The 6,846-nt window shown below is 29.4% G+C and overlaps 2 long non-coding RNA genes across 2 annotated transcripts; both read right to left on the reverse strand.

Annotated features, from left to right (window-relative positions):
• Positions 1 to 1,613: 1,613 nt before the first annotated feature.
• On the reverse strand, positions 1,614 to 3,375 carry LOC149031397 (uncharacterized). Its single transcript, XR_016177800.1, has 4 exons — positions 3,230 to 3,375; positions 2,917 to 3,132; positions 2,412 to 2,820; positions 1,614 to 2,311 (listed from the first exon to the last, which is right to left on the reverse strand). It is a non-coding gene; the product is annotated as an uncharacterized LOC149031397 (long non-coding RNA).
• Positions 3,376 to 3,720: 345 nt separating this feature from the next.
• LOC149031398 (uncharacterized) lies at positions 3,721 to 5,786 on the reverse strand. Its single transcript, XR_016177813.1, has 6 exons — positions 5,634 to 5,786; positions 5,484 to 5,531; positions 4,819 to 4,997; positions 4,509 to 4,669; positions 4,312 to 4,399; positions 3,721 to 4,161 (listed from the first exon to the last, which is right to left on the reverse strand). It is a non-coding gene; the product is annotated as an uncharacterized LOC149031398 (long non-coding RNA).
• Positions 5,787 to 6,846: the final 1,060 nt, after the last annotated feature.

Here is a 6,846-nt window from a genome sequence, read left to right on the forward strand (position 1 = left end):
AATTATGTGGGGGCCTCTTCGGCATATGCCTCTTCTTTCTTCTTTTCCTGAAAACTGCATTTGGACATTTTCTATGAGCAAGCAAGATAAGATTTTTCATACTACTTTTGCAAATAAACTCGTATTTTGTTATGATTCTAATTCTCAATTATTAAAAAATTAATTTACATTTCGCGTTCACTTTTCTAGCTCGTGGACCATCAATGAATTTAGAATTCATTGATCATACACGAGAACATTTAATCAAATGTCCAAGCAGACAATAATTTCCCTCGATGACCTAATAACACTTCGCACTTTTAATGTCGAGTAATAAAATCGAATTGAAATAAATAGTGCAATAAATGTAATGCATTTTCTTGCAATACTTTTATTTCATTAATTCGTTATATTTAATTATATCAAATATTTCTAGCTGTAAGAGGAAATCGCGATAGTGCGTAGTGCTAATCCTGAAATACTTAAAATTAAGTATCAAATGCATCAAAGAATTTGCGAATTGGATTCGACTCTATCTCGTTCGAGATAAAATCGAAGTCGAAATAAATCTTTCAAATGGTTGCAAATACCTTTGAATCATGATACATAATAAAGATCACAGAATAGTTACAAAATAAATTAACAAATCAAGCATAATACAGAATAAGATGATAAAATTTTGTAACAATTCTGTATAAACCAGGAGGCGGAATTTCCACTCCGGAGTGGAAGCAAGAAGTCTAATGCCTTTCCTGGATCCTACCTACTTAAAATTTAAGTTTTCACATTCATTCAGAGAAGTATGCTACCTGCCTGCCTATTATCCATATTTTTACCCATTTTAAGAAAAACCATACATACCCACCCACTCACTCCACGGTTCTCACACATACCACCAGGGTGCAAAAGCCTAAACTAGAGAGCATGCCCCGGGGCACCTCCGACACCCTAGTTCAACCACGTTTTCTAAACTTATATGCTAATGGGTATACGTACGTTTTGCTGAAATCGACTGCCAAGGCTAATGATTATTGCATACAAAACTAAAGCAAAAATACAAGTATACACTAGTATATATGTATGCATACTAGTAATATACAAGTATATCAAAGTTTCCACAAATAAATGCAGTAACTCTACTATGCAAACGATTATTAAAAAAAATGAGAAATATTTAATATAAATATAAGAATGAAGATAGATATGTAGAAATAATGCTTTAAGTATTTAATGATGTATTAAATGAATAAAAAAATATCGCGTAACGATGTACAATACACACTACCTAATACGCACACACAGGTGTAACGTACATCGTGCAATCACTAGCACAATAACAGCCGCCAATAGGGAAAAAACTAAAACTAAACCCACGCTAACTGTTTCTCACCCATACGTGTAACACCTGGGCACACGCATACATGAGAACGCAGAAAATATGGGGGGGAGAAACGGGAGATTAGTATATTAGAAGCTGAAAATCCTGATCTAAAAAAATATAATTAACATATATAAATATATCAAAAGATTTCAATAAAAATTCATCTAAACGGGCTAAGGACTCTACAAGTCATTTGGTGAATAATGACTTAAACAAGCGAATGAAAAAAAAAGTTACACCATATGAAACAATTATAGTTTCGAGGTAAGGATGTATTAAAAGACTCTACAATAATGATGGATATTTTTTGCAAACCTCGGACGACTCCTTTCATTAAGTTGGCTGTTCTAATGAAAGAACTGGGCTTTGAGCCACCACTTAATTGCCAGAATCTATCCGTCGCGAATGAGTTTGTCTTCTTGCTCATTTATTTAAAATATCAAAGTATTGATATATCAAAATTAATTTCGATTACATAAACTATGTACGAAGCAATGCATGTAAGACATTTATTACATGCTTTTAACACGTAATAAAAAAGAGAGTGCATTTATTAATTGCATTATTAATTAAATGAATTTAACCGATGAGACAAGAAAACCTATCCTGAACTAATAATAAAACATACAATAAAATATACAATTTTCATGAGTAACTCCTAAGTAGGAATTACTCATGTGCTCGTCAATAATTTATTTAAATAATTACAACCAGTAACTCGTGCCGATTCGGACCTTTCATCCTCGGCATGATTGAGCACTGGAGGGACTTTAAATAAAAACTCACGATTTAAGAAGTTCTGCGATGGCTCCAAAACACTCCTACTTCGCAGCAAGTATTGTAGTCTGACCATGGAAGACGATACTCGATTTGCCATTGAAGAACATTCATCGAAGATCCATCGAAGAATTAATCCAACATCTTTGAAAGGAAGAGAATCAATGGGTATATCTGTAAAATGAAATAGAACAAAACGATAAGTTATCTGGAATATTATCCAAAATCATATAAAATAAAATCGAATAAAAGATCAATAAAAATGAATACTTACAATGCATTCCAATGGGACGAAGCTCTATTGCACCATGGCGATGCACCTCGCGTGAATCTAATAACGCGGTATAAACGAAAATAAGAAACTATAGATGAGTTTCTTATCGCGAAACCGAAATTTTATTATACGACGAACAACACTGACTTTAATTCGCGTTTGATTTCAATTTATTACTCGCCCGATCACTTATTCTACAACTAATTCAAAGACTGCATTGCACGCAGTTTGATGATACAACTGTTAACACTGCATTGCAAACTGTCGAGTTTCTTTACCGAAAAAAAACGAAACTTCAATATGCGACGATCAACACTGAATTTACTCCTGCCGACTTTCTTATATATTATTTTAACACGATGCAACACACGAGAACCTCATTGCCTACGCGCTCGATTGCAATGATTTTCTGAAACATAACAAGAAAAAGAACAATTAATATCATTCTCGTAATAAAAATCCACAGAAATTATCATAGAAATGTTTGATAGTAAAATATACTTACTTTTAGTCTTCGTTGATGATTGCAGGATGGGTATCCTACCCTTAGGATGACGATGTATAAAATAAAATTAAATAAAAAATCTGAAAAAAGCTGAAACATACTAAAGATTATAATACAACATTTCCTGTAAATCATTTCTGAAGGCAAGATACATTAAAAAATGTGTTGTCATAAAACGTTAAAACACTCCCGTATTGCTTCGCGCACGATTGCAATCTGTAACAGAAATAAAAAACAATACTGTTAATATCATTATTATTATTGAACACCATTGAAATTTTTGTGGAATTAATCAATATAAAACTATACTCACTTTGAATATATATCGATGAATGCACGATGGGTCTCCTACCCTTAGGACGACGATGAATTAAATGTTTAAAATAAAGAAAAGAAACTGGCGGGTTTCTTTACCGAAAAAATGAAACTTTGATATGCAACGATCAACACTGAGTCTAGTATATTCTGGAACAGAAAAAGAAAAAGTACAATTAATATCATTGTCTTATTAAAAAAAGAAACTATTAAAATTATAAAAGAAATGTTTGTTAAGAAATATAATTACTTTTAATCTTCTGTGATGAATGCACGATAGGTATCCTACCCTTAGGATGACGATGAATAAAAAAATAAAAATATAAAACCTGAAACATACTAAAAATTATAGTACAAATATTTCTTGTAAATTATCTCTCAAGGCAGGACATACATTAAAACCATTGAATATTTTTGGTAAAATATTCAATGGTAAATAGAAAGAAATAATTTAATAATCTATGAGAATTGACATATTTAAAAGTTAAAGTTATTAAATATTTATGAAATTGATCAAAGTATGCAACTATTTGCTTACAATATTACATATCAAGTATGCAATGTTAGTATAAATATTAATTAAAAATCTTTAAAGTTGTCTAAATAAAACAGTAATTGTATCAGCAAACTCAATAAAGAGTAACATAAAAAATAAACCAGATTTTATACCATTCTATGCAATGAAAAGCTTTTTAAACTATTAAAATCAAAACGATAACGTTAGAAATAAAATTATTAAATAATTTAATACGATTTATTTTCGTAGATGTTGTCTCGTTGAAAGATAGAAGACAAATACGAGGTACGTTACTACATAACCTTGGTAGAGGAGATCTCGGGAGTGTCGAACGCTCGGCTATTATACCTATGTTATCGGCTGTTTACGTTTTGTTGTCAGAAATTCGACGAAGAAAATTCCTCGAGAAATTCCTGGAAATAAAAATACAAATTTATAATAACTTATATGTCGAGTGTATTGTTTTCTTATTCTTCTTCTCTCTCTCTCACTCCTTCTCTCTCACTCTTTCTGTAGTATTTCTATATGCTTATATGCTTATATTTAAAAATAATAATGCTCACCTCGCCGTACATGGAGAAGATAAAAAAAGTTGCCACAAGGTTAAAAGATTAGTGAATTCGTGTTATAACTCTTCCCATGCTTAGAAAGCTAAAACATAAAAGTAAAATATGAAAAAACTCACGTATAACATTCGTTATATATAACACCATATATATAACAGGAAGGTGTACGTTAGATAATTAATTGAAACAATTACCTGAAATTAACGGGATAACAAAATCCGCTGCAACACGTATACAGATGACAGATTAAAAAATTCGAAAGATTCGCCATATTGAAGTGCATAAAACAGGCGCATAAGACTGGCGCGAAAATACTGCATGCGCAAAAATGATGCGTAGTAGATCTTCTTTCCACCTATAATAAAGAAAAATTTCGAAAGATTAAAAATACGATATAGAAGCATAAAAATTGTCAAAATATACTCAAAAAATCAAAATCGATCCTTTTATCCTTTATATATTGTAATAGAAAGGTGTGAACCTTACAAAATATCTTTTAATTACCTGATTTTAACGAGACGATTACACTCCGATGTGTTCTCCACGAAAGACGCCATGAAACTAAAGAATTCGGACGAAAGCTTGGCTGTGATTGGCTAATTCATTTTTTTGAACATGAAAAGGGTCCTCACAGCTTCTTACACGGACAGAATCTGACCTTCTTTATGACCACGCTGGTCAAACTACATATGATAATTTATTTATTAAAAAATTAAAAATCATTTCTATTTTTCTAATAAATGTACACAACACTTATAAATATTCTAAAAATAATGAATTGAATAAAGACAATGTAGACATTACGAAAACTTTGTCGTTTCGCATAAAAGAATACAATCATATAGATGAGAATTGTCGATATAAAAATGTCTAATATAAAATACAGCATATATGAAAGAATAAATTCCCAAAATCTGTATCGATAAAGAATCTTTACAATTTAAATACTTTCCGATATACATAATTGTTTTAAATAAATTTACAATAACGTTTATACACGATTCACACGAAGATCATTCTACATGATTTTCTATGCTATAAGATCCTACATTCTCTTTATTCTATTCATTATTTTTAGAATAATTATGAATAACGTGTACGTCTTATTTCTAATCGAAAAAAGAAACATAAATTTATAATATATCACAATTATTTTCTATTTAATGTACCTTAAATCCTATGAAATATTTAAACCAATGTATATGCCTAGAAACAATCTGAAATGTAATTAGAGAATATTAGAATGATAAAATAATTGTTAAATAATTAATATAAGTGCATATTGTTATCTAATAACTCATTACATATGATCTATGTACCTTTCTCTTCAAGATTCACCTTTTAACTGAGGCATTATCCTCTGTGAAAATGCTTTTATTTTAATGTTGTTTAGGTTATTTTCCAAATTTGCCCATGTATGCAACGCAAATAACATTCGAAATAAACAGAATTTCAGATTATAATTCTCTTATTTTTACACTCTTTTCACTCTACACAATACTTTACACACTTTAATTGTATACATTATAAAAATAATGAACAAAATAAAAAAAGAATACATAATAAGAACATTATCTCATTGCATACGAGAAAATAATCATGTAGATGAGAAACTTTTTCAAAGAATTTAGTAAAACAATTGACAATTTTTCGCTTGCCATCCTTATAAAAATAAATCTTCATCATAAAGGCGCGTTTTTACATTATCGATATGGATAATAGGGACTTTTATACTGTTGGCAAGCGATAGATTGTCAATTGTTTTACTAATTTCTTTGAAAAAGTTTCTTATCTACATGATTATTTTCTCGTATGCAATGAGATAATGTTTTTATTATGCATTCTGTTTTTATTCTATTCATTATTTTTATATTTACAAGTTAAAGTGTGTAAAATATCAGTGAGAAAAGTGTAAAATTTAGAGAGTTATAATCTAAATTTCTCTTTATTTTGAATGTTTTTGTGTTGCATAAATGGGCTACATTTGAAAAATAACCTAACCAACATTAAAAAAAAGTATTTTTTAGAAGAAAATGTCTCTGTCTAAAAATGAATCTCGAGAAAAAGGTACATTGATCATATGTAATGAGTTTTTAGATAACAATATGCACTTGTATTAATTATTTAACATTTATTTTATCATTCTAATACACTCTACTTTTATTACAGGACAATGTAAAACTAGATGTCATATTTGCATAAGAGCCCTATAATAATTACAATAGAAGGAAAAAATGATAGGGTTGCATAGTTTTAATTTATAATAATCTTTATATTTGGGATATTATATTCATTTCCAACATCCATAACATTCCAACAGTCATATAGACAACATTAAAATAAAAGCATTTTCACAGAGGATAATGCCTCAGTTAAAAGGTGAATCTTGAAGAGAAAGGTACATAGATCATATGTAATGAGTTATTAGATAACAATATGCACTTATATTAATTATTTAACAATTATTTTATCATTCTAATATTCTCTAATTACATTTCAGATTGTTTCTAGGCATATACATTGGTTTAAATA

This window comes from Polistes dominula, unplaced genomic scaffold, assembly GCF_049000335.1.
Source record: "Polistes dominula isolate Pdom_NZ unplaced genomic scaffold, Pdom_raw_medaka contig_21, whole genome shotgun sequence".
Classification (NCBI taxonomy): Eukaryota; Metazoa; Arthropoda; class Insecta; order Hymenoptera; family Vespidae; genus Polistes; species Polistes dominula.